The following is a 16,666-nucleotide window of genomic DNA, read 5'->3' as shown; positions in this document are numbered from 1 at the left end:
GATCCTAGATGGCGTGCTATGTCCCCACCCATTCAGTGAGATAAGCTGGAGCTTAGACAAACTGGCAGGCGCGAGGCAGGTGGCGGCATATACCAAACCCTAGCTACTAAAGCCAATCAACCCACCACATCTTAAGTAGACCGCCAGACCAGTATGTGCACCACCAGCTTGTCCATGAACGGTCACAGCGACCCAGGATGACTGTGTATCCATCGCAGGGATAAGTGAAATGAAATCAGATATGGACCAGGGCGCTCAAAGGGATGAGCAGAATTTCGACTAGACATCCTGCCGCAGGCTTCAATTTAGGCTCTTCGTGCGGCGCACAGGCAAGCAGCCGGCGCGTACCTCCCTCAATGGGTAGCCACCGTTCTGCAAACTCCAAATCGCATTTACCTGAGATGTGGTGGTAGGACCGTCGTCCACTGAAACAGTCGCGGGTGCAGCAGTGCATTATCCTCCCCATGACCTCCGCCCAGATCAGGCTCCCTCAGTGGCGTTGCTCAAAGCCAGCTGCCAGTTCCCAAAAACAGGGCGGCATCAGGGCGTTGGGGACAATGGTCATCCCCTCTCCACCAGGTCGCAGGGTGAACTGCGAAGCACGTCAGGCTTGGTATTCTTAACAGACTGTTGTGAGATGGTGAGACAAACCTGGTGAAGCTCAACGCCACAGCCTGGCACAGGTCAAATTAGCGAAGAATGCAACTCACATCGGTGGTCACAATCAGAGCTGACTAGGGGCTAAAATACGAATAGATAACATAGGTATCAACCCCTAAAAACCATGCGGAACCTGCTTGAGATGGGAGGCTGAGGTGTGTTACCCATGCTAAGCCTTAGCGAGGTCCCATCAATGAGTCCCCCTAGGTGGCGATGGGAGCAGAGCAGTCTGTCTCAGTGTGGAACCCACACTTCTCCACCTGTAATGAGACTGCGACAGAAGAAGCATTAGAGGACCTACTGACGTGCTGCTGAAGTGATACTCATGTCCTTAATGAATGTCGTAGTACGAAAGCGCTGTGGTCGAGGAGTCCTGGAATAAATCGTCCCACTCCCTAAATCATAAAGCGGCGTTAGCTAGATAAGCGGCCATACTGTGCTCGTAATGCCCACTGGTGTTAAATGCAAGTCTTTCACTCATCCTAAATCTCACCAGATTTATGGGCATTCGTAAGTCCAAAACTGGTGAGGCCGGGTTCCTAGCACTGAAATGCCGTGATGTCAGAAGTGGTAGAGTTCTTAACCATTGATATCGTTACTGCCCAGTGATCATTCACACCACGTGCTGCGCGAAAAGGCTGCATGGTAGGAAGTAAGAGGACGGCTGTGACCCTCGACAAGTGCCTGTCGTGCCTCTCGCGCTAGCATCTCCGGCGGACCTGAAACAATGCCTTGGCCGGGCGCGCTTGACTTAAGAAATCGATAGAACAGTGGTATTATCCTTAATCAAGATGGCGTGGTAGTGCAGTTTGTGCGCTCTGTATGCTGTATAATAATAGTTTTTATTTTTTTCGTATGTATCTCAATTTCATCCTTCTTCAATGTACTTTCACTGACCTATATTAATGTTGAATGGTTTCCTATTATTTGTTTTGTTTTATCAAAACCACATGGCTGAAACTGGCCCAGCTGGCCAGCTGGCTGGCTGCACTGTGGTCACCTTTAGCAGTGCTTCCACCTGTCCCCAGCCTGCACACCACCACCTCCCAACCTGGACAATTGGGAAGGTTCCTTTTATCTATCCCAGGTATTTCCTTAAAAGTGGTTTCAGATGTCTCTGGAGATTTGGTGGTACTCCACTGTCCTACGTCTAGGGGAGCTTGTTCCTGGCTAGGGTACAGAGCAGCAACAGTTGCAGCTAGGCTACGGGAACTGTGCTTCCCGTAGGACACTGAGCCAAAGTATGAGTAAACGCAGTCCCTACGTTTTAGAGTATAACCAAATCAAACTAAATGCAGTACGTTCCCCTCACACTCCATCAAACAAGCTGTAGTGTCTTATAGCAGATGCAAACTTCAACTGAAGCCAGTAGAGTGTGCGAGAGGCGAGGTAGCGTGAGAGAACTTAAGGGCGTTGGACACCCAGACGGGCTGGGGCATTTCAGATGAAGTTGTAGAGGTTTGTGCTGGGCAGAATTCAATAACCAGCGGTTACAATAATCAGGCGGGGATACGGGGTGCCTGGTTAGACCTGGCTCTGCTTTTCCACCAATGGCAAGGCAGGTGTGCTCTCAGTGTTTATGAGCATGAACCCTACAGGATCGGAGTCACCCATATGATGCCAGTGACGACAGGGTATTGTCCAGAAGTCATGAGCTCTTCGCACTCTGGGGAGAGGACTGGCAGAGTTGTCGCCCGTGATAGCGAGATCGCAGACAGGCAGTCCCTTCCCTGAAAAAACCTCCGTCTTCTGCCGAGAGGTTTCAAGCTTAGGGTGGTGATCCGTCATCCATGCACAATGTGTCTGCTCAGACATGCCCAAAATCCATTCCCACTAATTTGTCAAGCAAGAAGAAAATTTAATTTGTGTGTCGTCACCGTAGCAATGATAGACCATGTGAGAATGTAAACAAATTAAGTGACTTAGTATATATAAAGAAATGAGAGAACCTAGAATAGGCCCCTGGTGACCTGTTGGTGAGGCTCCACGTGGTACGGGCAACTCTTCTCCCCCACTTGTTGACACCGGTCAAGTGGGGTGCCAATCCAAGAGTACCAGCAGTACTAGCCTTCAAGAGAGAGTCAGAGAAGATCTATTAGTTCCCAGTATCAAAGGCAGCAGACAAGTCTAGAAGAGACAAGGAAGCAGAGAGAGAGTTGGCTAGCAGTGGGAAGCCTCCGTGGCTGGAGGAAGGCAGTCTCAGTTGGGCCAGCCAGTCTTGAGGCCTGACTGGTTTGGATCAGAAGGTGTTCACAGAGATAGCAAGGGGGTTGGCTAAGGCGATACGCTCAATAGTTTCAGAGAAAGAAAGAGGGATACTGGTCTGTAGTTGTTGTCAGAGGATGAGAGTGTTGGTTTTGAGAGGGTGCAACTCTCGCTCTCTTGAGATGAAGGGACACAGCCAGCGAATCAAGGATGAGTTCATCAGCAGTGAGGTAGGAGGGAGGTCACGAGGTAGTGAAGAGACTTAGGTGTGGGCAGGTTTGTTGGTGACCTCTGTCCCCGTCACAAGATTTTATCTGAGAGAGGAAAGTCAAAGCATAGGGTAGAGGCAGTGTGAGCAGGACCAGCAGTGTCATTTTAACAACAAGCGAAGGATAGGATAGCCGACAATATCTTTCAGAATGGTTGTGGGAGTCATCCCTAGAGGAGGGAGGATTTCAGCAGGAGGAGAGATGTGGCAAGGGCTTCCCTGGGGTTAGAGCAGATGCTTAAATTTAAGTCGTGAAGTAGCCTTATGTACTCAGAAACAGATGAGAAATGAGGAAGAGTGAAGTACCAGGTCCGCAGAGTCGTTTTCTTCCATTTCCGCTCAGCTGCCAGCTCTGTTCTGTGAAGCTCGCAATGAGTCGTAAACCCACGGGCTGAGAGGACCACCGGCAGGTGAGATAAGGGGAATAGAAGTCAAAATTACAGGGAAAGGGAGAAGGGAAGGTTGAAGGCAGAATCAAATTTAGAGAAGGATTGAAGCAGGAAAGGCCAATGGGAATCGAAGTAAGCGGGAGGGAGCGAAGGTTTACGACGGCGCAGCTACACCATCTGTGTAGGGACCAGGTGAGTAGTATTGAAAAGGGCCCTAGTGGTGGTGAGGACTTGGAGGTTGCTGTCAAAGCTCCTGTCACTGTCAAAGCTCCTAAACACTTTAGCAAACAAACCATTTCTAATTGACCTGGCCGGGTGTCCTGGATGGATGACCTCATTCCGTCAGTAGAGATGCCTGGAATTATTTCTTTCTAAAAGTACTTTTTCTTCTCCCATCTTAAATACAGCATACTACCTCAAAAAATACAGACTAGAACAGATATTGCCCCTGAATTTCACTGAATGACAGAGTCTAGCAGCAAAGCATCCCCAAACCATCACACCACCTACATACTTACAGCTACCTTATTGTTTTGCTTTGTGGGAATACAGGGGAGTTGGTTTTACATGTGAGCATTGCACAGAACCATATCGTCCAAGATTGCTAGATCATCTATCATAAGGCGTTCTTAGATTTGAAGTCATCAAGTCACTTTCGGCAGGCACAGTGGCTCCCTAAGGTAGAGATTCCATTATCTCAAAACAAATATCATTCTGGTAGAGACATGTCATATCAGGGTCAAATGGTGGTGGTGGTATGATGGTTTTGGGGATGCTTTGCTGCCTCAGCCTAGAACATTATATTAGAAGGGCCAGGTTCACCATCTATGTGGAATGATTTCTGGGGAGATATTGAATAGCTAAATCATGAGCTGAAACTGAAGCGCAGCTGGGTGTACAACAAGACAATGATCCAAAACACACAATCTGATCTACATGAAAATTGCTAAAAAGCAACAAATTGTTGGAAATTTTCGAAGACCGTTGTGAATAAAATTGAGACCTAATCCCAATTTGAGATGTTGTGTGCAGGACTTAAACGAGCAGTTCCATGCCGAAAAACCACACGTCACTGGAGTTCAAAGCAGTTCTGCATGAAGAGTGGACTAAAATTCCTCCCACAGCTATGTGAAGCCATTTTTAGTTGCGAGTCAGCTGCAGCTAAAGGTAGCAACCCAGTTATTGAGTGCAGGAGAATCAATTGCTTTCACACAGGGAATGGGGTAGTGTTATAACTTTTGTTTAGGAAATAAATGAAATAAATATGCTAATTGTTGTGTTATTCGTTCACTTATGTTCCCCTTTATCTATTAGGTTTTGTTAAGATCGATAACTTATTTCAAGTATCACAAATATGCAAAAGTTGACGAAAATTTAGAAAGGGGGCAAATACTTTTTCATAGCACTGTAAAGTGTGTTGCTATTTGTAAACACCCCTAATGATATGTTGAATGATATAGGACTAGAATGAGATAAAGAAGGCTTTACTTCCTCTTCCACGAGGATTGAATGGTTATGGGGTCTGAATATAACAGCACATGGCCTAGCTCACCATGGGGTGTTAAGCCTTTCTTTCAAACTACCCGTAGTTCCATGACTGGCGTCTTTTATTTAACATTCACGCAAACAAGAGCTTCGTCCCCTCTTCAAATAGTCTATTAGTATAAGAATACTAAAAAAGAGAAAATGTCCGGCAAGAATTTCGTCTGGTCTATTTCCACGCATGGGACTCCAAGTGCTAAGGAGCGCACCTTCTAAGAGAGAGGCCAGCGTGAGCACAGGGTGTGTGCGAGCCATGAAGAGACAGAGGCTCAGTTTCTGAGGCCCTCTCCTATTTCCGCTATACACCAAGTCACTTGGCTCTGTCCACGTATCCTCACTTCTCCCTATCATTGCTACGTAGACAACACGACAACTAATCTTATCCTTCTGAGAACCAGGTGCGAATCGCATTCTGCATGTCTGGCAGACATATCAGTGTGATGACGAGATCACCACCTCAGCCGCTGAACCTCGGCAAGACGGAGCTGCTCTTCCTCCCGGGAAGGACTGCCCGTTCCATGATCTCGCCATCACACGACAACTTCGGTGTGTCCTCCCTCCCAGAGTGCAAAAAGCCATCGACGTGACCCCTGGACCAACACCCTGTGGTTTTCCACTAACATACGGCCCGATCCTGTAGGTTCATGCTCTACAACATTCGGAGAGTACGACCCTTCCTTACACAGGAAGCGCGGCACAGTCCAAGCTCAGGCACTTGTCATCTCCCATCTCGATTTACTGGCAACTCGCTTCTGTTGCTGGGCTCCCTGCTCTGTGCGCATTAAACCCTACAACTCATCCAAGAATGCTGAGCCCATCTGGTGTCCAACCTCCTAAGTTCTCTACGTCACCCCACCTCCTCCGCACACCCACTGGCACCAGTTGTGAAGCTCATCTGCTACAAGATCATGGGTGCTTCTCACGGAGCTGCGAGGGAATCGGCACCTCCGTACCTTCAGGCTCGATCAGTCCCTGCACACCCAAACAGAGGGCATTTGCGTCATCCACCTCTGGCTAAAAGCTGGCCCCCTACCTCTGCGGGAAGCACTGATCCCGCTCAGCCCCAGTCAAACTATTGCTGCTCTGGCACCTAATGGTGGAACAAGCTCCCTCATGTCGCCAGGACAGCGAGTAACTCACCACCTTCCGGAGACACTTGAACCCACCCCACTCCTTTAAGGAAATACCTGGGATAGGATAAAGTAATCCTTCCTCCCCCCCAGTAATGTGGTTATCACACACGGCTATAAGGGTGAATGCACCAATTTTGTAAGTCGCTCTGGATAAGAGCGTCACTAAATGACGTAAAATGTAAAATGTAAATGTAAGTTAGAAGCTTATTACTCACAACCCATCACTCATTAGCTAAATATAAGGCTAATACTGCATTGAATGTATTACCTGGAAGAGGTAGGCTAGGTCATCTCTATATAGGCCTGTACAGTGCATTCGGAAAGTATTCAGACCCCTTCACTTTTCCACATTTTTGTTCGTTACAGCCTTATTCTAAAATTTGATTAAATTGTTTTTTTCCCTCATCAATCTACACACAATACCCACAATGATAAGCAAACACTTTTTGTGCGCAAATGATAAAAAGCAGATTACACGGAAATATCACACTATACCTAAGTATTCAGACCCTTTACTCAGTACTTTGGTTGAATCACCTTTGGCAGTGATTACAGTCTTAAGTCGTCTTGGGTATGACGCTACAAACTGCTTGGCACATCTGTATTTTGCGGAGTTTCTCCCATTCTTCTCTGCAGATCTCTGAAGCTCTGTCAGGTTGGATGGGGAGCGTCACTGCACAGCGATTTTCAGGTCTCTCCAGAAATGTTCGATCGGGTTCAAGTCCGGCCTCTGGCTGAGCCTACCAAGGACATTCAGAGACTTTGTCCCGAAGCCAATCTGCGTTTTCTTGGCTGTGTGCTTAGGGCTGAACCTTCGCCCTATGCTTAACCACCCCCAGCCACATCTAGCTAAGTGGATGGTCACTATTGTCTAGTCATGTACACATATTCATGAAAATACAATAGATGGTCCGTCATCACCCCAAACACACCCTGGCTAACTTGATGCTTCAGCAATCATTTCTCTTGCAAAAATGGAGTCTTCGTTTATGAACCATAATTCCAACTCGCTACAGTGCATCTGAAAGTGTTTCAGACCCCTTGACTTTTTTCCACATTTTGTTACGTTACAGCCTTATTCTAAAATTGATTAAATTACATTTTTTCCTCATCAATGATGACATAATGGACAAAGTGAAAACAGGTTTTTAGACATTTTGCCAGGAGTCACTCCTTTTGATACAAACAGAGCATTAACTTATTTAGATAGCTTCAGTCACTGTTTTTAAATGTTTTAAAAATAGTTGATGAATAATGTTTTTATCTTTGCCCTCGATCCTGACTAGTCTCCCAGTCCCTGCAAGAAAAACATCCCCACAGCATGATGCTGCCACCACCATGCTTCCACCGTAGGGATGGTGCCAGGGTTTCCTCCAGACGTAGTGCTTAAAATTCAGGCCAAAGAGATCGATCTTGGTTTCATCAGACCAGAGAATCTTGTTTTCAGGTCCGAGTGTCCTTTAGGTGTCTTTTGGCAAACTCGCGCGGCTGTCATGTGCCTTTTACTGAGGATGGCTTCCGTCTGGCAACTTTACCATAAAGGCCTGATTGGTGGAGTGCTGCAGAGACGGTTTGTCCTTCTGGAAGTTTCTCCCCATCTCCACAGAGAAACTCTGGAGCTCTGTCAGGAGTGACCATCGGGTTCTTGGTCACCTCCCTGACCAAGGCCCCTTCTCCCCAGACTGCTCGGTTTTTTTACATTGTATTTTTTACATTGTAGAATACATAGTGAAGACATCAAAACTATGAAATAACACATATGTAATCATGTAGTAAATCCAAATAAGTGTTAAACAAATCAGAATATATTATATATTTGAGATTCTTCAAAGTAGCCACCCTTTGCCTTGATGACAGCTTGTGCACACGCTCGGCATTCTCTCAACCAGCTTCATGAGGTAATCACCTGAATGCATTTCAATTAACATGTGTGCCTTGTTAAAAGTAATTTGTGGAATTTCTTTCTTCTTAATGCGTTGAGCCAATCAGTTGTGTGGGTGACAAGGTAGGGGGAGTATACAGAAGATAGCCCTATTTTGTAAAAGACTAATTCATATTATAGCAAGAACAGCTCAAATAAGCAAACAGACCAATGACAGTCTAGCATTACTTTAAGACATGTGGAGTCGTCAATTAGGAACATTTCAAGAACTTTGAACGTTTTTTCGAGTGCAGTCGCAAAAACCATCAAGCGCTATAATGAAACTGGCTCTCATGAGGAGCCGCTACAGGAAAGGAAGACCCAGAGTCACCTCTGCAGAGGATTAGTTCATTAGAGTTACCAGCCTCAGAAATTGCAGCCCAAATAAATGCTTTACAGAGTTCAAGTAATAGACACATCTCAACAGCAACTGTTCAGAGGAGATTGCGTGAATCAGGCCTTCATGGTCGAATTGCTACAAAGAAACCACTACTTAAGGACACCAATAAGAAGAAGAGGCTTGCTTGGGCCAAGAAACATGAGCAATGGACAATAGACCGGTAAATCTGTCCTTTGGTCTGATAGCGTCAAATTTGAAATGTTTGGTTACAACTCCGTGTCTTTGTGATCTCCATGTGTGTTTCCCATCGAAGCATGGAGGAGGAGGTGATGGTGCTTTTGCTGTGACACTGTCAAATCAAATTTTATTTGTCACATACACATGTTTAGCAGATGTTATTGCGGGTGTAACGAATGCTTGTGCTTCTAGCTCCAGCAGTGCAGTAATATCTAACAAGTAATATCTAACAATTTCAGCAACATATACCCAATACATACAAATCTAAGTAAGGAATGGAATTAAGAATATATACATATATGGACGAGTAATGTCAGAGCGGCATGGACTAAGATACAGTAGATTATTATAGAATGCAGTATATACATATTAGATGAGTAATGCAAGATATGTAAACATTAGTAGTGACTAGTGTTCAATTTCTTAAAGTGGCCAGTGATTTCTATAGGCAGCAGCAGCATCTAAAGTGCTAGTGATATCTATGATTGATTTAGAATTCAAGACACACTTAACCAGCATGGCTACCACAGCATTCTGCAGCGATACGCCATCCCATCTGGTTTGCGCTAGTGGACTATCATTTGTTTTTCAACAGGGCAATGACCCAAAACACACCTCCAGGCTGTGTAAGGGCTATTTGACCAAGAAGGAGAGTGATGGAGTGCTGCATTAGATGACCTGGCCTCCACAATCACCCGACCTCAACCCAATTGAGATGGTTTGGGATGAGTTGGACTGCAGAGTGAAGGAAAAGCAGCCAACAAGTGCTCAGCTTATGGGAACTTCTTCAAGACTGTTGGAAAAGCATTCCTCATGAAGCTGGTTGAGAGAATGCCAAGAGTGTGGAAAACTGTCATCAAGGCAAATGGTGGCTACTTTGAAGAATATAAAATATATTTTGATTTGTTTAACACTTTTTTGGTTACTACATGGATTCCATATGTGTTATTTCATAGTTTTGATGTCTTCAGTATTATTCTATAATGTAGAAAATAGTAAAAAATAAAGAAACCCCTTGAATTAGTAGGTGTTCTAGAACTTTTGACCGGTAGTGTATGTATAATGAAATATGAAATTCAACATAATTTCAACCCCCAATATAACAGAATATGATGTTTCTACCTGAACTTTTTCAACGCAATTTCAACATAGACGTAGTTCTGATGATTATGTTGAAATTAGATTGATGTAACAACCTCTTAGTCAGGTTAAGTCAGTGTATTTAAGTTGACATTTTACCCTCATTTCAATGTTTACAATGCTGGTTGAAATAAGATGAAAACCGTACTGGTTGATAACTTTTTTCAAATCCACTGTGTATTCCACGTTGATTCCACGTCATAATACGTTGACAAATCACATTGAAACAACGTTGATTCAACCAGTGTGTGCCCAGTGGGTAGCAACTGTTTCTAGAGGTTTAGTTTAGATACAGTGGGGGAAAAAAGTATTTAGTCAGCCACCAATTGTGCAAGTTCTCCCACTTAAAAAGATGAGAGAGGCCTGTAATTTTCATCATAGGTACACGTCAACTATGACAGACAAAATGAGAAAAAGAAATCCAGAAAATCACATTGTAGGATTTTTAATGAATTTATTTGCAAATTATGGTGGAAAATAAGTATTTGGTCACTTACAAACAAGCAAGATTTCTGGCTTTTGTAAACACACATGCAAACAGTTACTGAAGCTATGTAAATGAGGTCATGCTCTGTTTGTATGAAAAGGGATGACTCATGTTGATTCCGGCAGCCTTAACACACTTATTACAGTTTGATGAACAGCTGACGTGTGTCCACAGTGAAGACAATCAACGAAGGGATCAGTCTGAAAGAGGGGCAGGCTGTGAAAACTCCCGAGGTCAAGAAGGAGAGGAAGGTGGTGAAGAAGTTGTACCCCAACTCAGCTCTGTTTTACAAGCTGGGTGCGAGCTCTCAGAGGAGGAGCAGAAAGAGGCAGAGGGGCTGTTTCAGATGTATGGATACAACGCCTTCCTGAGTGACAGACTACCCCCTGAACAGGGAAATCCCTGATACTCGCGATCCTAAGTAAATCATTTTCCTCATCTCTCCCCCCACCTCTACACAATAAATGATGTATAACTCAAGACTTCGAATTCTAACCACAGTCTGTTGCATCCGAGGTCATCTGAGGTCCATTCCATCTCCAGCACTTTTAATGCAGTTTGACGAATGACATTGAAATTGACAATAACTTTAAGAGTGAAACAGCAGCTTTGGTGAAGTGAATTAATTATATGAGGTCGACCAAATGTTTTGTTGTGCCTGTTGTGCTAATCACCAGTATCCCCATGACCTGCCCACCATCAGCGTGGTGTTGATCTACTTGGGACGAGGCACTGTCCATCATCAAGAGAGCTGTCCGCAGCATCATGGACAAGACCCCCAACGCCTGCTCAAAGACATCATACTGGTGGATGACCACAGCCCCAATGGTTCGCCTAATTGGTCTCTTCTCACGCATAGAAACATTTGAAAGTATATTTGTTAACATTTATATTGAACTTTGATTGAAAGATGTGGCTTTCAACTTGTGTTGTGTTTCACTGATTTTCAAGTGTCTGCTTTCACAGAGGATCTAAAGGAGAAGTTGGATGTCTACATCAGCTTCATCCATGAAGAGCGTCCGGGCCTGGTGAAGAGAGTGAGACACTCAGAGCAGCTCGGTCTCACACAGGCCCGCCTCTCAGGGTGGAGAGAAGCTGAAGGAGATGTGGTGGCCACTTGATGCCCACATAGAGGTCCATGTGGAATGGTAGTCTAAATGGTTTTTGTTATAAAATATCTCAGTGAGACTTTTTAAATCCCCCCCATGTGGTGTTTTCAGTCTGTGTTTGTGTGAACAGGGCTGAGCCTCTGTTAGCTCGGATAAAGGAGGACCGCACGTTGGTGTTGACACCGGTGTTTGACAAAGTCCATTTCGATGACTTGACAGTCACACGTTATGGGCCTGCTGCAGACGCCTTTGACTGGGCCCTGTGGTGTATGTACGTGTCCTTCAGACCTGAGTGGTACGCCTTGAAAGACGAGTCACAGCCAGGAAAGTGAGTTGTTCATGATTTCATCATAGGATGATAGTCCAGTTTCACAATTCTGTTTGAATATGCGATGAGGAAAGCACAGCATTGGGAGGAAAATCTCACCTAATATTTACACCTGGATTATTATTTTGCATGATCTATTCATTAAAATTAATGTCACTTCTCCCAGTGTAGAAATGACCATGATTTGTACTGTATGTTTGTCAGGAGCCCCTCCATTATGGGCATACTAGTGGTTGATCGGCTGTTCTTTGGGGAAATTGGTGCTCTCGACGATGGTATGAAGATCTATGGAGGTGAAAATGTTGAACTGGGCATCCGGGTAAGCCCGTCTGCTACAGTTGCTAAATGAATGTTTGAAATCAAAGGAGACTTGTGTTTGCAGAATTACTTTCTGTTCTTGATTCATTCAGTTTGAACAAACCAATCTAGAGCCAACATCTAGACACTTCAGTCCATATCTATAAATTCTTCCTTCTCATTACAAAGAAGAGGAATGCTCTGAGAGTGGCTGAGGTCTGGATGGATGAATACAAACATAATGTCAACATCGCCTGGAAACTCCCACTGAAGGTACTGTACAGAACAAACCATTCAAAAAGTAGGTTTTGTTCAGCTGCTTCTATAGAATAACAATCATCGCTGTTATGCATGCTTTGTGTTTGAAAATAAGTAGATTAGACAGTAAATAATATGAAAACTGTTTATTACTCAATGCCATAATAAAGATCATAGGATCTATGTGAAATGATGGCGGTAAGCAAAAATGGATAATATGTGGATTGCTCATATGGCCTGTGTTTCTGATTTAGAGATCTTCCTCTTTCTCACCACAGGACCATGGCATAGACATTGGGGATGTTTCAGAGAGGAAGAAGTTGAGAAAGAGGCTGAACTGCAAGCCCTTCCAGTGGTATCTGGACAATGTGTATCCCATGTTAGACCCCCTGGGTGACTTGCTTGGTTATGGAGCTGTGAGTGATGCTAAAACATTTATCATTGTTCTGGAATTATTTCCTCACCAACTGTGTTTGGTGGCATGCATGGCATTCTTCTTTCAATAGGATGCAGGGTCATAAATCCAACTCATTATCAGGATAGGAATCCACACTTTTATAACTGTTTAATCTCTGTCTATAAAATCAACAGCTGGTCAATGACCTGAAGACAGATCTCTGTATAGATCAAGGCCCAGATCCAGGGAACACACCTATTTTATATGGATGCCATTATTTTGATCCACAGGTTTGTAGAATCATTGCTTAAAATTTTAGAATTGAACTACACGTATAATATGGTTCATCCCATGGCAGACCTGGGATTCAACCCATAACACAATAATAAAATGTAAAGTACTGTCAATACCACAGACTCAGAAAAGCCTAAATATCTATACTCTCTGTCCAGAACTGTTATTATCGAGCCAGCGGGAGATCTACATTGAGGCATCAAGTCTCACAAGTACAACAGTAATCGCTGTCTGGTGGACACTGGCTCTCGAACCCCAGGTCTGTATGAGTGCAAGGTGGCCAAGCAGAAGGGATTCCACATGCTCTGGGACTTTCAACAGGTGAGTACTCCACATGAAATAGGGAAATAGATGCTTATAAACTGTTGAAAACAAGGGAGATGTCTTTGACTTTTTTAGTTTTTGTATTGTGATGTAGCACTGTAGAATGTTTTCTGTGTTTTACAGGGAAAAGCCATCCAGAACAGACAGACAAAGAGATGTCTGGAGATTGCCCCAGGGGACGATACTTACTACCAGCTCATCATTCAGGAGTGCAGTGGGCACCACTGGAAAATACAGAATGTGATAAAAGACTTCTGATACACTGAGATAGTTAGCCTTTCAGAGACAATACAGCAGGACCCGTGCTTCATTTGTAAATCGGGAGGTCCCGGAACACATAGTGAGCGCGAGAGGAGAGGGAGGGGAATCCGGGGGGCTCTGAGGTACCGCAACACATTGAGAAAAAAAGTGTCAAACATAACGTGGCAGTGCAGCAGACAGAGTAAACAGCCAAGTAGCCTACTGTCTATGGTGGTGAAACGGACAGCACTCTCCAAGGTGCTGATTCATTCAAAGCATTTTAGACGTCACTGCAGTATGCCCACATACTTGAGTATAGCTGCAGGGTTTATACAAGTACTGTTAACATATAGACTAATATGTTATAAATTGTGTTCTTTAAGGTGAATGCACCAATTTGTAAGTCGCTCTGGATAAGAGCGTCTGCTAAATGACGTAAATGTAAATGTAAATGTTACACTGGTACAGTTATGCCCTATGAGAGATGTACAACTGCGCATGTGCGAAAATAAAGAAAGGGCATTTTCCCGCGTTCTGGTTGAAACACCAACGATGAACATGTGTGTTTATTCCTCCGTTAAGTAAACCGTAATTCCTGTCCTGAAGATGACAGCACCAACAGGTTATGGGCCCAGGAGGGAACATGGAAGCCGATGGAATAGATTATGTTTCGACGGAGATGAAAAAAACTACGAGTTATGGGAGACGAAGTTTTGGGGCACTTGCGTTTGCTAGGGCTAAAGGCCACCATATTGAGCGTGGATGAAGATGAGGAAGACGGAGAGAAAATGAAGAAGCCTACGCCCGAATTGATACAGGTTTTGGATGATAAAAGTCTTTCCCTGATAATGAGAGAAGCAGCAGATGATGGGAGAAAAGCGTTGAAGATATTGAGGGAAAATTATGCAGGTAAAGGGAAGCCACGTGTGATTAGCCTCCACACTTAGCTAACTTCTCTTCAGAAAGCTGCTGACGAAAGTGTTACGGATTATATCATTCGTGCTGAGACGGCTATTACAGCACTGAGGAATGCTGAAGAGACTTTAAGTGACGGGCTGTTGATTGCAATGATTCTGAAAGGTTTGCCCGAATCATTTAAGCCGTTTGCCATCCACATAACGCAGAGTGACGAGCCGACAACTTATGGCAAGTTCAAAACCAAGTTGAGGAGCTATGAAAGCACCGAGAAATGTAGCGCCATTTCCACTGACGACAACGTGATGAAGGCAAGTGTCAAAGTCGCGTCAATTCAGATCTGGTATTAGGAACAAAAGAGGTCAACACGACATCTAAGATATACTAGTTATTTTAATTAATGCAAAAACCTTCAATGGTAAATATGATGTTTCGTATATACGGGCTCTCTGAGATGTCTCGCAGGACACCCCAGACAACTAACAACATTGTTTCAGAAACAATACCCAAATACTCTGACAGAGAAAGTTTCCCACTTCTCTGCTGGCCAATTAGAGTAAAGACTTGAGCGTGGTTTAAACTTTCTCAGCCAATCCGTTGGTTCAGGGGTTGGTCTCATCTCCTCGGCGCCATTTGTTGCACACTTCAGCCAGGCACAAGATTATCATAACAACCTATCATAGTGAGAAGAGCCAGCTCTCTTAGACATCATTCCTACGTCCAAGGAAGGCTCACAGATCACAAAGAACCAGTATAGTCTAGAATTTGAAGGCAAATCCTTATCTCATTTTACCCCCTAAAACAGCTCTTCACATCAATCACAGCCTTGCCAGGTGTCACAACCTACATTAGCCCAGTCAAGAATGCATTCTTTCTAAGTTAGTCATCCCATCAATTTAGGAGAATAATAAATCCCCAGTACAAGTAATATTAAAGTTAGCTGGCCAAGAGGAAGAGATAAAGGGACCGATATAACCTGCTTCAACTGTTGCCAGAAAGGGCACAAGGCCCGGGAATGTACCGTTACTGGAGAGCACAGAGAACGGAGACAGTGGTGTAGTTTTTGCAAGAGCTCCACTCATACTGACGGAAATTGCAGACGAAAAAGAAGAGACAATGTGAAACAAGCAACAGATGCTGAAGGCCACACATTTGCATTCAGAATAAGTGACTGTCAGGTTCGTGGACTGAAACAAAAAGGGGCTGATGGTTGATACGGGAGCAACGTCACATATAGTCACGGACATCGGGAAGTTTAAGGAGTTTGACGAGACTTTCAAACCGGAAAAACATTCCGTGGAGCTGGCTGACGGAACAAGAACCAATGGTGTCGCGGAGAGGTGCAGCGGAGGTTTACCTGAGAGACAACACGGGTCGTCGGGTGAAAACAACGCTGACTAAGGCGCTGTACGTGCCGTCGTTTCCACAGGACATTTTCTCTGTTAAAAGCAGCGACAGCCAACTGAGCTTCAGTCAACTTTCGACAGGGGTGTAACAAGCTCATCCACAAGAACGGTACCACTTTTGACATCGAGGAGTACGATAGACTTTACTATCTTAACACTGTAAGTGATGAAAATGATGATGGATGTCATGGGTGCTATGTTATTCACACATGGCACAAAATTCTTGGCCACTGTAATTTTGAGGATGTGTCAAAGTTAGAAAATGTGGCAGAGGGAATGAAAATCACAGGTAAGATTGACAAATCTACCCTCAACTGTGAAATCTGCACACAGGGAAAATTTGTTCAGAGCAGAAACAGAGAGCCTGATGAAAAGGCAAAAGCAGCTCTTGAGCTTGTGCACACTGATTTGGCTGGCCCTATTGAGCCAGAGGCGAAAGATGGGTTCAGATATACTCTAGCATTTACGGATGATTATTCAGGAGCAGTTTTTGTGTATTTCCTAAAAGCAAAAAGTGATACTGTAAAAGCTACTGAGAAGTTTATTGCTGATGTGGCCCCTTATGGAAAAAAAAAGTGTGTCAGGTCAGATAATGGCACAGAGTACACAGCCAAAGAGTTCAAGTCACTGCTCAGTAAGAATGCCATAAGACATGAAACTTCAGCCCCTTACTCACCCCATCAAAAATGGGACCGCTGAGAGAAATTGGAGAACACTGTTTGAAATGGCAAGATGCATGCTACCTGACAGCAACCTACCAAAGAAATTGTGGACAT

At 44.3% G+C, this 16,666-nt stretch overlaps 1 pseudogene; it reads left to right on the top strand.

Annotated features, from left to right (window-relative positions):
- The first annotated feature begins 3,047 nt into the window (after positions 1 to 3,047).
- On the top strand, positions 3,048 to 13,587 carry LOC121547838 (annotated as a pseudogene).
- Positions 13,588 to 16,666: the final 3,079 nt, after the last annotated feature.

This window comes from Coregonus clupeaformis, unplaced genomic scaffold (genome assembly GCF_020615455.1).
Source record: "Coregonus clupeaformis isolate EN_2021a unplaced genomic scaffold, ASM2061545v1 scaf1947, whole genome shotgun sequence".
NCBI lineage: Eukaryota > Metazoa > Chordata > Actinopteri > Salmoniformes > Salmonidae > Coregonus > Coregonus clupeaformis.
Note: the sequence above shows the minus strand (reverse complement) of the source record. Positions and strands in the feature narration are given on the sequence as shown.